The following is a 15,248-nucleotide window of genomic DNA, read 5'->3' on the forward strand; positions in this document are numbered from 1 at the left end:
TTTAGATCAGTAACTCACAGTAATTGAAAACTTCAACCATTTCATTAAATAATTGACAGAATCTTAGCACAATTGGACGGTGGCAGGAAACCTTCCTGAGTTGTTTCAAATGTGACAGTAAATTGTTTCACAACAGTGCTTTCCAATTGAAATAAAAAAGCAAGCCCCGAAAGTGATGAGTTCAGTTTGGACCTGCTGAATCTGAAATACGGTTGAGATCCTTGGGTGACATCAGGATACCCAAAGCTCACACCACCTTATACAAGATTAATTTGTCTACTTTTGTGCCTTAATCAACAGTCCTTTGGGTGCAACGTGTCCCAGAACCAGTAGCACCAGCATCAAGCTTGTCAGAAAGGCAGGATCTCAGACCCCATCCCAGATCTGCTGAATCCTGATCTGCGTTTTTCCAAGGTTTCCAGGTGTCTCCTATGCACACTCAAGTTAGAGAACGGCAAGAAGTATTTGAGAATCTAAATCAGGAGCTCTTGAAAGAGTTACCGACTGGAGGGAGGATAATTTTGGAAGACACCAGCCTATGATGACTTCCATACCGGGAAGTGAGAGCGCGCTCACAGAAAACAAAGAACTGTAAATAAGATAAAAGAATCTGTGCTGCTGAGAGGGAGGTTTCATGTTTGGAACTAACATAAAGAATCGTCATAAAAGCAAACAATGGCTCTCTTTTTTTAAGGTACTTTAAGTAAAAATTGAACCAAGAAGAAAAGGAGAAAAGAAGAAGACAAACCCTTTAGAAATAATGAAATAACCACAATGGCAAATTGCCATTAAAGTTATAAAGAAATTCTATTTACGTCAGAGATAAACTCATATTAAAGTTCTTGACTATCACAGGATGCTAAACAACAAATCTGTTTGTTGAAACACAAATTCGATGTTACTGCAGGCAGAATTAGATGGAAACTTCAAGGCCGCTGCTTGCAGGGCAGAGGTCAGCAGAACCTGTGGGAGGATCAGAAGGCCTGGGTTCTGGGCCTTCTAGGCCGGCTTCATCAGCCTTCACCAGGGAGAGCCTCTCAGCTCTGCAGGCCACAGTTTCCCCAGCTGTATAATGAGGGGGCTTGAAAACAAGCTATTCTCCTCTAAGGAGATTTCCAGCTGTGACCACCTAGGATTTAAATTGGTAGTAAGGTGAGGTTCATTCGTTGCTTCCAAAAACTACCTGACAGTAACGTAAAAAATGACCCCTTCCGCACCCTCAGCCCATCCTGACCACCTCACCCCACCAGCTCACCTAGGGAACAACTTCTCCTGAAGATTTATTCAGAATCCAACAGCTGTGTAGAGCTGATTTCAAGTCTACCAAGCGGTCTTCTGTGTCCTCCGTTTCCCAGGTGACACTGACGTCGCTGTCCCGTGTTGTTGCCACACACACACCCAGAATGCTGAGGCCTTGCAACCAAGAGCCCCTCCCATGACCTGTACAAGCTGCTACTCCCTGAGGTGCAAAACCTTCTGAATGCTTCTGGCTAGTTGCCAAATGATTAAATACCATTGTGCATAATTACCATTCCATGTAAAAGCATTAAAATACATATTTTTTAAATTTGGTTTTACTGCAGGTCACAGAAGCAAAGCCGGGAATAGCAAGCTGTGCTTTTATGTGGGGAACAGTGCACATGAATACAAATATGGCAGAAGATGAAAGTGCAGCAGACAAGGACAGGCTGCTCTTTCAGTAGCGACGGCTGCCCAGTCTGAATGGCCCATCAGGGAACGATGCCTATTTCTCGGCTCCTTGGAACAAATACTCAGTGTAAACCCACACTCTCCTTTTGAAGTGGGTGCAATTTGTCCATTGCCATCCTCTTGCCTTAAATTATGCTTCAATATGGATCTGGAGAGGTGTTTTTGTTCTTCCAGTGTAGATGCCCTTCACATTAGCATGTGAAAGCTACTGAAGCATCTTCTCACATAATGAACTCTTCCCTCCACAGCAAAGCTGTAGCAATACCAAACCCACATGCACACGCCTTCTATTTCATTTTGTAAAGGGTCCCAGGCACATCTACCCAGCCACATATCCAAAAGTTAGCTCTTTGGTTAATACCAGAATACCAACAGCTCACGCTCATCTACCACAATTCATTTGTCTTTACCTCTGCACCTTAAGCAATTGGTACCATTCAAACACAGGGTCACACTAACCCTGCCAGCTTTTATTTCCAACACATCTCACTTCCTACAAAGACATTTAAAAGCCCCAAATCTGCTGGGAAATAGAGAAATTCTCATGCTAATTGAATTAGATTTTCATTATCTACACCACACAGTTGCTCCATTATAAGAATAAAAGAAGCATTTGATAATTTGCAGGAACAGTGATCACAACAAGACAATGAGGTAGTTACCACTATCATCCCCATTTTAAGGATGCGGAGGCAGAGAAAGAAGTCAATAGGACCAGGAAAGCCAGGAAACCCAGGCCAAGTGGCCCCAGAACACATGCTCTTAGGCTCTACATGAGAAAAGGCTTCGAAACCTGTCTTTAGAAAGGATAATTCCAGTTTAGATGGATTTTCGAGCTGGTAGGACCCTAGAGATCACTATGTCAAATCATTCTTAACCTGTCTGAGCTTCACAACTGGCTCATGAGAGGAACGGCCGCAAATCCACTATCAACATGCTTGAAGACACAAGCGATACCCACAAACAACCCCATCCCTTTCTCTTTCTGATGACACAGCCTTTCTTTTTATTTTTTTTTTTAAGAAACAAAGAACTGCGTTCAAGTCCTGCATGGAATCTTCTGTATCCTTTGTATCTTAGGCCTCATAAAGTCCAACCTTTAATTATTCAAATATAAATATGGAAGAGTGGAGAAATGGGGTGATTTTCTCAGCGACACACAGGTAGTTAATTGCAGTGCCGAACCTCTAAAAAGGTTTCTGATTCTCAGTCAGTAAACAGAATAACCAAGTACCTTCCATTAGGACAGATGGTATTATGGCAGAGAAAACACATTACTCTTCAACTTTATCACCAAGGTAATAAAGGCGAGCAATAAATACTCTTTTATTGATAATTATTTTCCCTCCATGAACTTTGAGAGCCTAACCCACTGATCCTTTGGCTGGTCTAAAGAACGATTAACAATAGTGAAATCACGATGCACATTCACCAACATATCCCTACCTTTGAAACTAACTCCTCTGGAAAGAACAGGGCTATTAATACTAAGACTTCAGCCATCGCAAGCTGGAAATCTGCAGGCTAGATCCGGCTGGCAAAAACGTTTGTTTGGCCAGCAGGGTGTTTCACACATTTTTTAGATTAGCTTACCACATTTTTCTCTTCTAACATGTTTCTCTTGGTAGGCAGCGGGTGCTGTGAGGCTGGCCCCTGTGAACAGGGGATATAATTTTTGATCCACAGTTGGGAGTCCACATATGTGGAAGGCCAACTTAGGTTATAAGTGGATTTCTGACTGCACCCCAACCCCACATTGTTCTAGGGTCAACTGCACTTCTAGTCTGCTGAAGTTACTGCCACTAGTTTGCAGAGTTCTCAGCAGTGCTGACTGAATGTAATTCTCTCTGTTAGTCCCTGTGGGCATCTGGTTGGCAGTCTCTGCATTATTATGGCATTAAAAATAACACAACCCACTATTTCAAAACCATCACCAATGATTAACATATAAATTCTGCATCAAAACAGGGATCACTTTATTTAAAAGAATGTTAATGCAGCAGAGTGTAAGGGGGTAGGACTGAACTGGGAGATCAGTATCTTGATTTCGGCCCTTCCTCCATCAAAATAATAGCTGTATTACTTTCATCAAGTCACCTAACCTCAACAAAGCATGGTTATCTCCTAATTTGTAAAATAGGCAAGTTGGACTGACTACTTAATTTTTTTTCCAACTAAAAAATTCTGCAACATATCTTCTATTCCAATCATATACAAATACAGGAATTTTCCCAGACAGAGGGACATTAGTGAAGGGGGGCAGGGGAACATGAGGGATTTTAGGCGTGACATAGACTAGAATTTGATCCATGGTTCCAGCATTTTCCATGAAAGCTTAGGCAAGTTATCTAAAACTCTTAGAGCTTCAGTTTCCTCACATTCATTCATTTATTCGAAATGATTTATTGAGCATCTATTATGTATCAGGTGCCTTCTAAATGCTTGGGATTCAGCAGTGAATGAATAAACAAAAAAGTCCCCACTCCCATAAAGCTTACATTCTAATGGTAAAGAAACAGGAAATTAAAATATTTGTAATCCATCAGGTGGTGGGTTAAGAGGATGGGGGGTGGTGGGATTATTAAAGATGGAAAGGAAGACCTTAATAAGACACTTGAGCAAAGATCTGAATGAAATGGGGAGTAAGGAAGGTTTAGCCATGTCAATATTTGGGTATAGATTGTTCTAGGCAAAATAAATTAGGTTTAGATCATCCTAGGAGTTGTAAAAACTTAATGATGTAATGAGCAGAACTCCAAACAGAGTCTTTGTAATGAGCTGCTTCTTTCCCTATCTGCACCCTGCCCACTCTCCCTCCTCTAAACAGGTGCAGTCTTTACGATCTACTGTCTGCCTTCACATCAAGACCAGAGATGGCAAAGCAGAGTAGGCCAAGGAGGAGAAAAACCTTACCTCTAATTCCATGTCCTAACCACTGACAATCTACAACTGTCAAATCTCAATTTTTATACTCAAGTAAGAGCACCAAATCCTTCCCTGGCTGTGTTTTGAGAAAAATCCTTTCATATAATAAAGTACTCCAAAAACATATTTGTAGTTAATATTTATGATTTGCTCTCCTCAGAGAGTAGAAGACAGAGAACAGAGATTAAGAACACAGTCTGCCTGTCAGAAAAGCCTGGATCATATCCTAGCTCTGCTCGCTGCCATTTAAGACACCTGGGCAAGTTAGTTAGTCCTTCTGAATCTCGATTTTTTTTTTCACCTGTGAATTGTGGAATAACAATGCTACTTCTTTTCAGAGTTGTGGTGAGTCTTGAATGAGCTCATGTCCATAAAACACATGGAACTTGACACAGAGGAAAGTATCCATTGATGTGTATGTATTTCTACCAGGGCTCTTGATCACACATTACAGACATTGACTCTACATAAACAGAAGAGAATTTTAAAAGTTTACTGGCTAGCTCCCTGAATGTTCAGCAGCCAGGAATAATACCACAAATCATGCCTTTGGGTGGTCCAGGGACACTGAAACAGTAGGTGATGCAGTTCACACCACCAGTGCCTGCGGTACTAGATATTCCCCTGTTTGTCACTAAGGGTAGAACTCTGCCTCCAGCAAAGCTCAGGAAGTAAGGAATTCCCCAAACCAGAATGGGAACTCAGATCCTGGGCAGCCAAAAGAATGGCGGGTATCCAACTACACTGCCGTTGCAATATATCATCTGGAATATTTCCTAGTTTCTCATGCAACTTCTCTCACCAGAATCCTCCCAGCCTTCTCCATGCATTCAGCCCCATCCTGAAGGCTCCCTGCTCTGAAAAGCCTTCCAGCCTGACTCTGGTGCCTGCTTCCTCTCCTCCCCAGCTAATTCTTTTACAAGGCACCTCATTATAAACTGATTTACACCCTGACTATACATACTCATATACAAACAGACACAAATCCTTTGGGGAACACACAGGGTGAAGATTAAAAGCAAATGTATGTATGATTATAAATAACACTGCCTGGTTCACTAATCATTTCATGTGTTTGTATATCTTGACCCAACAATGAGGTCATAACTCCTGCTGACAGGGAAAACCATCCTTTTCTCCTCTACCTGTTAGAAGCCTATTTCCTGTTCTTTGCCAATGCTTAACACTCCTTCCTTTAAATCTGGGAAGAAATGTAGTTTTTATATTAAAGGTCAAATATTTCATTCATCAACAAATATTCTTTGTTAAGAAAAAAGATTTCAAACTCCGATATAGAGTAGGGACAATAGTGCCAACAAATCTCATAGAAGATTGAAGTACTTACAAATCATAGTAATCATTTTATAAAATTATTTTTACTACTTTTGAGATTAAAAAACAAACACTATCTTCCCACTCTGAAAAGTGGAATCTCACAGTGCCCCAATGTCACCAAGAAAAAGAAGGCAGTTTTTTGTTTTTGCTTTTTTTTTCCCATGGAATAACATCCCCATCTTGTGGGCACTATTGCTCAATGTTTTTAAAACTTATGGTGACATTTTCAGAACTCTGACATCTATTAATACTCTTTAGGGATAGATAGAATTAAACTACAACCCCTATTTGACCCGCAAGCCAAAAGTACCCTGTATCTTTAATGAATACTTTCTGCACAGAACCCTTATACATTTAAAATAATTAAAAGTCTACAATATTGAGTCAGGCATCAACCAGGTCTGCAGAAAAAGATAAATGTGTGTGTGTGTGTGTGTGTGTGTGTGTATGTACATATATATGTACATATGTATGTATGTATATTTTGGACCCACAAACACCTAAAGAGAAAGTCCTCCCGTGAAAGGGTTACCTTCTTCCAATGAGTAATAAATTCATTCAGGATTCTCATTATTGAGATTCAAAGTGTCTAGCATGGTGTTGGCTATTATACTCATGTCAGGATCTGCCAAGCAGAAAGCAATACATACGTGAAGGGCGAAAGGAAAATGACAAGAACTTCAGCAGTTCCCAGCAGGCTCCTGGCCAAGGGCAGGAGGCTGATAATGTCTGCCTGGGCTCTTGTCCAAGAGAAGGAGGTTAGCAGGCATTCAGAGATACGTGTGTGCAAAAGAGTTGAAAAACAAGAAGGGACAGGAGGGTGGTGGAACAATGAAAAGGCAAGAGGAAGAAGCATCTGTGGTATCCTTTTCATTAAGGGGAAGAAAGGATATGTACCTCTCTCAAAAAGAAATAAAGATGAAAAGTGAGAATGGAAAAAACCAGTTTCCAGCTCTCTTCTCCTGTGTACTTCAAGTGCCCCTTAGGAATTTGAGCAAGTCTGCAACTTACAGATACCACAGATATTTAAAGTTCCCTTGTCACCTTTCATCTTTCTAGAATTATCATGCAACAAGCTTATTTGGTCTTCCTTATATTCATTTTCCTTCATTTAAATAGTCTTTTACTGGAGACAGGGGAATTGTGCTTCCCAAGCAGACGTGATGTCAACCCATCGTTTTTAGCCATCATTTATTTCAGAACAACCTTTCCTGTTAAAAAAGGTTACCACAGCAATGTGGAGCACATGTGCAGAATAAATGTAGCATCCTCAGCCATCAGTCCCCAAACCACCAGTTTACCCAAATAGTCACCAAAAAAATATTTGACAGGTCCCATTGCCGCTTCCAACTTCCTTTTTAAATCTCTTTGTAAACCATAAAAACAGTCAGGACCCAAGCCCTTCGGTCTGCCATTCGAGACCCTCTGCTGCCCCAGCTTTTCTCCCTATCTGTATGCAGGGCCATCTCCCACTTCTCTCCTAAAGGAGTCAACCAGTCCAACAGGACTGGCTTGTTGAGTGCACTTGACCCAGGCTCTCCTGCCCCAAGGGCCTCAACTGCAAAGTTCCCGCTCCTCAGACCCTCCCCAGTTTTCCTAACAGCCACCAGAGCTAATGGACGTAGTTCCCAACTCTGATGAGATCCCTGTCCTGAGAGTCATGCTGCAGGGACAAATGCAAGTTTTAAAAAAAAATTTAATTATAGTTGACACTCAATATTATATTAGTTTCAGTTGTACAGAATAGTGGTTGGACATTTATATAACTTTTGAAGTGATCCCTGATAGGTCTTGCACCCACCTGACACCTTACATAATTATTTCAATATTACTGACTATATTCCCTATGCCGTACTTTACATCCCCATGACTGTTTTGTAACTGCCAATTTTGCTTCTTAATCCCTTCGCCTTTTTCACCAACTTCCCCCAAATCCCCTCCCATCTGGCAACCATCAGTTTGTTCTCTGTATCTATGAGTTTGTTTCTGTTTTGCTTATTTCGTTTTTTAGATTCCACATGTAAATGAAGTCATAGTATTTGTCTTTCTCTGTCTGACTGTTTCACTTAACTAATTAATACCTTCTAGGTCCATCCATATTGTTGCAAATGGTAAAGATTTCACTCTATTTTTTTTTACGGCCGAGTAATATTCCACTGTACATATGCACTACATCTTCTTTATCTATTAATCTATTAATGGACACTTAGGTTGTTTCCATATTTTGACTATTGTAAATAATACTACAATAAACATAAGTATGCATATATCTTTTCAACTTAGTGTTTTAGAAAAAAATGCAGGCTTGAATCCAATAATCCAAAAATGTTGCATGTAGAACCTTGGACAAACCATCACTTTCCTTATCTGCAAAAATTAAAATTAATATATATATATATATATATATATATATATATATATATATATATATATACCTTGCATGGCTGTTATGAAGATTGGAAATAATTTATGTAAAGGGCCAAATACTACCCAGTAGATACTCAATAAGTGAAGACTGTGATTTAAAAAGGAAATAACACTGTGAGCACCTTAAATCCAGAGAAATAAAGCAATCACACGAGTGGCTGTGGACTCCTGGAGAACAGGATTTGCTCCTTCCTCTCCGTGAACTCAGTGCTCCAATCACCATGCTTCACATTCAATGGGCAGTTTTTAAAGAGCAACAGAAAAAAAAGAATGACTAAAATAACATGCACCAAAATGTTCATGACTATCTTCAGGTACTGGCTTTATGGCAATTTATTTTTTCATTTGTGCTTTTCAATATTAACTAAATCTTCTAATATTTGGCAAATATTATAAAAAGTTATGCTAAATGTATTTAAAATTTCACCATAATTTTAGAGTCCCAACCCCCATAACACATTATAAACATGAATCACATTAACAACTGTTTCCTTTTTCACTTGACCTTACATCTATCTATCTTTTCATACTTCTCCTAATTTTTCTCCAGAAGCTTTTATGCTTATATAAAGCAACTTGCTCTATACTGAAACAAGAATAATTTTTATTAAAAGTCCTCTTAACTATCCCCTCAGAATTTCATTTGTGACCATCAGTGGTAATGTTAAATATCGACTTGAACATCCTCTGGTCTAAAACCATCTTTAGAAGAAAAAAAAAAAGTAGACCTAAGAAATCTCACATTATATTTTAAAGGGTGTCTCATCATTTTGACATTCATACTTTCTCTAGTGGCAGATGTGCATAGTCACTTGCAGTTTTAATATTTTAAATATTCTTTAATATATTACACAAGCTTATGAGTAGAAGATAAATTCTTTCATTCAGAACTGAAGTGGCAGCAATGTGCCTGTTAAAGTACAGATTACATTTCATGGGTAACTATTTTCCTGCATTCTGGTAAAGGACTTTTACACTAATGACGGATAATGGTACCATGTCATAATTTAAAAACAAAACAAAGTACCAGAAAAAAAGGGATACATTGGTGGGTAGCCAAATTATTTGAAAAACTTCTTATACTACGTACTTGGCTTCAAAAGGAGAATTATCAGGACACAGCTGAAAAATTAGTGTGAAGTCCTAACACCTATCTTTTTAAAGCCCTCCGCCCACTGAGCCCTGACCTCGAAGCCCCCTTCTTCTCTGGACTGCCAAACCAACAGGCCCTTCTCCCCTTCATCCCATCTCCTTATGTCAGCAAGAACCTAGCTCTCCCCAAGGGCCCATCATGTGTCACCCCTCAAGATAGATCTCAACCTCTTCAGCCTTCCTGGATTCATGAAAAATGGCTGATTTCTACCCAATTCCCAGCTCGATCCTGTCATTTTTTTAATACTTCCAAGTATAGTAAACCTACCTCTTGAAATCATAACATTCATGAACCCACAGTATTTTAAAGATATCAGAAGTTAGAAATCTTGGAGATCATCTAGTTAAGTGATCCTTAACCATAAGAGACTTGCCCTTAACAAAATACATTTTTTATCATTTCCACCTTTATCATACTGAAGTGAAATTTAGATAATTTATCTGTACATAATTTTAATAAAATATATATGCACATGTGCATATTACAAAATTAGGAGAAATAAAGGAACATAACTTAAAAGGTTATATATTTTTAATAAGTGAATTAATGCTTAGATATTAAAAGATATAATGTCTATTTATAATAAGTGAGTTTAGATTTGGTGAAAAACAGGATCAGAAAACACATAAAAATACAGAAAATCAGAGAATAAAGGTACAGGTAGTGTGTAGAATTAAAGATGAGTAAAGATAAGTAGAGAAGAGACATTTTAATACGACATCCTTCAGAAATGCCAACTGGGTCATTTAAACTAATAAAGGACCCCAGACAATTCTTCATTTAGCAGGACTGTCCTGAAACTATAGGATATCTAGCACAACTAAAACCTGCCCTGCAAAAAATGAAACACCATAAAACACTCCCCACAAATTTCCAGAATATTCTTGAGAGAGCCATATTGCTCCCACTGAGAAGTTCTGATACAATGCAACAACCCTCTTCACTCTCATTCTGCCTTTGAGAATACAGAGGCCCTGAGAGGTGTAGTGATTACACTCACAGCGGGTTACTGATGGTTTCAGAAATAAGTCTCAATCATCTCTCTCTTTCTTTCCTTCTTTCCTTCTTTCCTTCCTTCCTTCCTTCTTTCCTTCCTTCCTTCCTCCCTCCCTCCCTCCCTCTCATTCTCTCTCTCCCCCCACCTCCCCCTATCTCAATCCCCTCCCCTCTTTTCCCTACTCTGCTCCAATTTTCCACCTCTGCCCTCTGTAATCATCATCCTTAGAATTTCAATATCTGTGTCACTCTGACCCTTCACCTCACACCTTCTTCTCTAATTGTGAATGCTCACTCGTCCTCATTGCATATCATGCCATTAGCATGGTCACAGCCTGAGCCTTATTACTTAAATCACAAAGATCTCTAATTCGGTGCTCTCCTTCCTGAACCATAATCACCCTCCTTAAGGTCGCTGAGACCTTCCAGTTCCCAACCAGCACATTATGTCAGTTCCTTCTTCCTTCCCTCATCTCTCTCTCTCAGCATTGGAACTCATTCAACATGGCTTCCCTCAGCTTTGCCCATGTTTATATATCTTGAGCCTTGCTTTAACGCTCCACTGTTGGCTTTTCCTTAGTCCTTACTGCATAGAAATAGAAAGTATGTTAATGTCCATATCACAGCAGACCTATGATACTTCATATTCATCAGCTATAGTATAACTTTACCCAAAGCAGTTCTTTCTAGCTACTTGGCAATTTTCTTCCATGGCTGTCCCAAATCTGCTGAGCTAATCTTTGATTCAAAGGACTTTGCTTTTATAATAATCAAGTAATAAATTATAAGGAAGTCTCTGCCAATATGTTGCTGTCATGCTCTATGCTTAAGTGGAATGTCCTCTTTCCGAAAAATGAAGTTTTATATTTCCTTCAAAATCTGGTTCTTGTTAATATCCTCAATAAAGTTTTCAAGCTCTTAGCCATATGGATCTCTGAATTCTCAAATTATTTATAATGACAGATTTGCAGAGATGAAAACCTTAGATGACCTGGTCAAATCATTTTATTTTACAGATGAAGAAACTGGGACTCAGAGAGGTGAGAAAACAGTCTCTGGTCATATACTGGTTGTTTGTACACAAGACTGTAACTCGGGTCTTTCTCTTAGTGTCCAAGGCTTTCAAATATAACAATGATAATTTGATAACATTTACATACCTTTCAAAAAATCAAAAATGTTTTCTTTAAAAACATGCTTTTATATGTTTTAGAAAGATAATTCTACTATGCACTGCACTATCACTTATTCAGTACTTTAAAATGGAAATATGTTTATTTGTTACATGGAAATTTAATGCAAATTTGTGTTTCGTGCCACACTGTTGAGTTGGCTCTGACTCTTGAAGACCCACGAATGAGTACTGTCCACAATGTCCTGTCCTCACCGGCTCCTGGAGACTCCTCCCTAGGACTTCTATTATGGAGTTAATCCATCTCACACTTGGTCTTCCTCTTTTCCTGCTGCTTTCTATTTTTCCCGGCATTATCTTTTCCAAAGAACCATGACTTCTCAATGTGCCCAAAGAGGACAACTTCAGTCCAGTTCTTAATTCCCTTGTTTGAGTTTTTGCAGCTCGAAAACCATCTCCAGCTTGCTTTTCAGGAAAATATAGCCATGCCAAAAATTCTTCAGTGGAGTAGCCAACTGAATCTCCCAAATGAAGCTTTTTAAGTTTTACACCATTTTGGTTTTAAACCAGGTCTATTTTCACAAGTGCTCTTCCTCTTTATTTTATGACTGAATAGAAGGCTGGAATAAAGAAAGTCACAATATTTAATCTGAAATCTTTTTTTTATATATTGCTAAAGTGTGCTTTGTATTCCTTAATGATTGTTAATCAGTCATCAACAGTTCACATACTTTTTAAACTCACGATATCTGTCTCCTTGCAATTTCTCAGCCCTTTGACCATTTAGATAGTAAACATCTTGAATGACCAGATTAGATTATCTCCATTCAGTTTATGAACTTATTTTTACTACTTGCTTCTTTTAAATTACTGCACCATCAGTTCACTCTTTTTAACGGTATCTAAGGAGAAGATCACACTCAAAATCTAGACTCATTTCAGAAGTTCAGGTACACATCACTGTACTAAACGCACTTCACCAGCCTTGAAAATCTGATGTTTCTATCCTTTGAAGCTATTTTATGCTCTATTTTAAACAAACCAAAATGTGGAAAAGGAAAAGTGGATATTCTCCAAAAAGCACTCAGCTAAATGACAAAATAGAGAAAGGTTTCAAAGATACTAGTTCAAATTTCATTTTCTTAATCTCTAGGCCCGCAGAGTAATTCACATGCGCAGAAACTCTCTCCTCCTCCCTCTTCTCTCTGAAAAAGGTGTTAGTCACCATCTGTTTTTAGCTTCTTCCCAACTCTGCCTTAAACTTTTAATCTCTCCTTCATCATTAAAGAAATACACCTTATTGAAGTATTCTATAAACTGTCTAAAAATTTCAATTAACTATTTTTATCTACATAAAAACGTCAGTGAAATTCTCATTATTACAACCATCCAATATTGAAGCAAATTAGTGTAAGATGTTAGCTAGGCAGGTGATACGCATGAAGATCTGTAATACATGTCTACAGCTTACAGGAGAGAAGCCATAGGCTGCCTGCCTAGCTCCATTATTAATTATGTAATCTTGAATATATCACTTACTTCCTTCTATATAAATCAAGGGAGCATAGATACGAACATGCTATCTTAAATATAACATTTACATTTTAAGTCTATGGTCCTAGGAAAATACAAAAAAATATATATTAATATTTTTTTCTGTAATATGCCTAAATGAGGAATATATCTACATTTGGCCTCTCTTTGGCATCCCCTAAGACCTAAATTTTGAATCCCTTTCGTTTATAACATTAGCTCATTAGCACATATTAAGTGTGGTCAGTTGAATCTACAAATAATTCACAAGTTCCATTTTCATAAGGTGTTACCTCTACTTTTTATTTTTAAAAATTTGACAACATTGCTCCTACGAGAGCAAAATGGCCAAGAGGGAATAGAATGACAATAACAAAGGCATCAGTAACTTCACTTACTGAGCTCTCACCACCGGCCAGGAATTCTTTACTTTGCGTTGCGTTTACTCCTCACAACAACCACACTATACTGAATTGTCGGTTGAGAAACAAAGGGCAAAGCAGTTAAATAACTTGCCAAGGTTATACCATAAGTGGGAGACCTGTACCTGGCTGCCAGGTAATACATCTTCAGGTGGCTAACCTCTTCACCTTCCAATGTCTAATTAAAAGGTTGAGTGGCAACATGAAGGTTAGTTCAGTGTCATACTAACCAGCTACGTAATCCTGGAATTCATTTTCTACATCTACAATGAGAGTGGATATCGAAGCAGCTTTAGCATTCCACTGTCTAGTACTGGAATCTGGTACATCCATGTAACTTTTACTACAGACATCTAAAAAGACAAGCATTTCTCTCTTAAGTATTTCTTAGAGCACAGCCACCTGCCCTTTGCCCTACATGGTATAAATGGATCTATAACCAAGGAAGTAGACTTAGTTCCACCCCTAAGAGATTATGAGAAAGTATTTCTCATAAGGAATAAGAAACAGAGACTTAATTGTTTTTCCTCACCTCTTGTTCCTTGGAAAATACATGTAATCAATTCATCTCCCTATGTCCCTATGATTACCTGTGCTGCCAGTCATATAGCTCGCAATTCCAAACCCATTCACACTCTAAGTTCAACCAATAGCCGCCTCAGATCACTCCGCTCCACCCCACCCTACTCAGCGCTTGCCTGCAAATGGAGGAGCAATTATATTGCATGTAAGGACTGACCAGGGATCATTTTAAATGGCAGCTCTTTTTTTTTTTTTCTGATGGAAATATAAAATGGATCCACAAAAAAAAATAAAAAGTAAAAAATAAACACCCTCGTTAGTGTCATCATTGGAGTTAGGCACTTTAGTACATCAAATGTCAGATTCTGATTTTTTTCCTGGCTGTACTCCAGAAGATGCTGTGGAACAGTGAGAAAAGTGGGAGAGGCCAAGCCTGCTCACATCTGACACAGCTGGTTGGTGTTCCTGTGGTAGAGGGGAAAGTAATAAATCAATGGTAAAAGCAATGTTTTCTTACAAGAGGAAATGGTAAGGACTCTGACTTCTTTCTAACTACCCATAAAGGTTAAATGACCTCTATGAGCTGCAGAGGGGGCAACAGGTCAAATATCACCACTAGAACCTGCATCACTGAGTAATTCATTAAACAGGGATTTTTCAAACTGTGCCCCACTGAACACCAGGGATCCACATGCGTAGGCCCCTTTTGGGTCTTGGCGATGTTACATGAAACTTAAAATTCTACCTTACAATTCTGCACACATATTTGAACCTATATGAATCATGGATGAAAAAGTTGCTGTTCTCCATTAATCTTTTTCTAAATCTAGTATGATACACTTATGCTCTAGAAAAACTGTCTATGTAAAGACTTCACTCCAAATCTACAACACACTCAACAGATGCCTGGCAAAATGCAGGAGCTACTAATTAAGTTCATGCAAGCTACATTTATCTATCATCCACTCTTCACCCATCTCTATTCTAGGCACTGAGCATAAAGCAGTGAACAGAACAGACAAAAACCTCTCCCATTGTGGAGACACAGCAACCAAATACAACATAGGTTAGAAACAAAAACAGCTCAAAAGGG

General features: G+C 38.7%; 1 protein-coding gene across 3 annotated transcripts in view; it reads right to left on the reverse strand.

Moving 5' to 3' along the window:
• ARHGAP18 (Rho GTPase activating protein 18) overlaps positions 1–15,248 on the reverse strand; it is a 156,402-nt gene that overhangs the window by 67,693 nt on the left and 73,461 nt on the right. The window contains exon 1 of one of the 3 annotated variants that reach the window (XM_036218001.1): positions 1,256–7,816. The exons of the other annotated variants lie outside the window; for them this stretch is intronic. The gene's annotated coding sequence lies outside the window, so the exon portion shown is untranslated. Of the gene's footprint in view, positions 1–1,255; positions 7,817–15,248 lie in introns of those variants that run through there. 3 annotated transcript variants of the gene reach the window in all.

The sequence above is a fragment of the Rousettus aegyptiacus genome, unplaced genomic scaffold (genome assembly GCF_014176215.1).
Source record: "Rousettus aegyptiacus isolate mRouAeg1 unplaced genomic scaffold, mRouAeg1.p scaffold_m13_p_1, whole genome shotgun sequence".
Taxonomy (NCBI): Eukaryota; Metazoa; Chordata; class Mammalia; order Chiroptera; family Pteropodidae; genus Rousettus; species Rousettus aegyptiacus.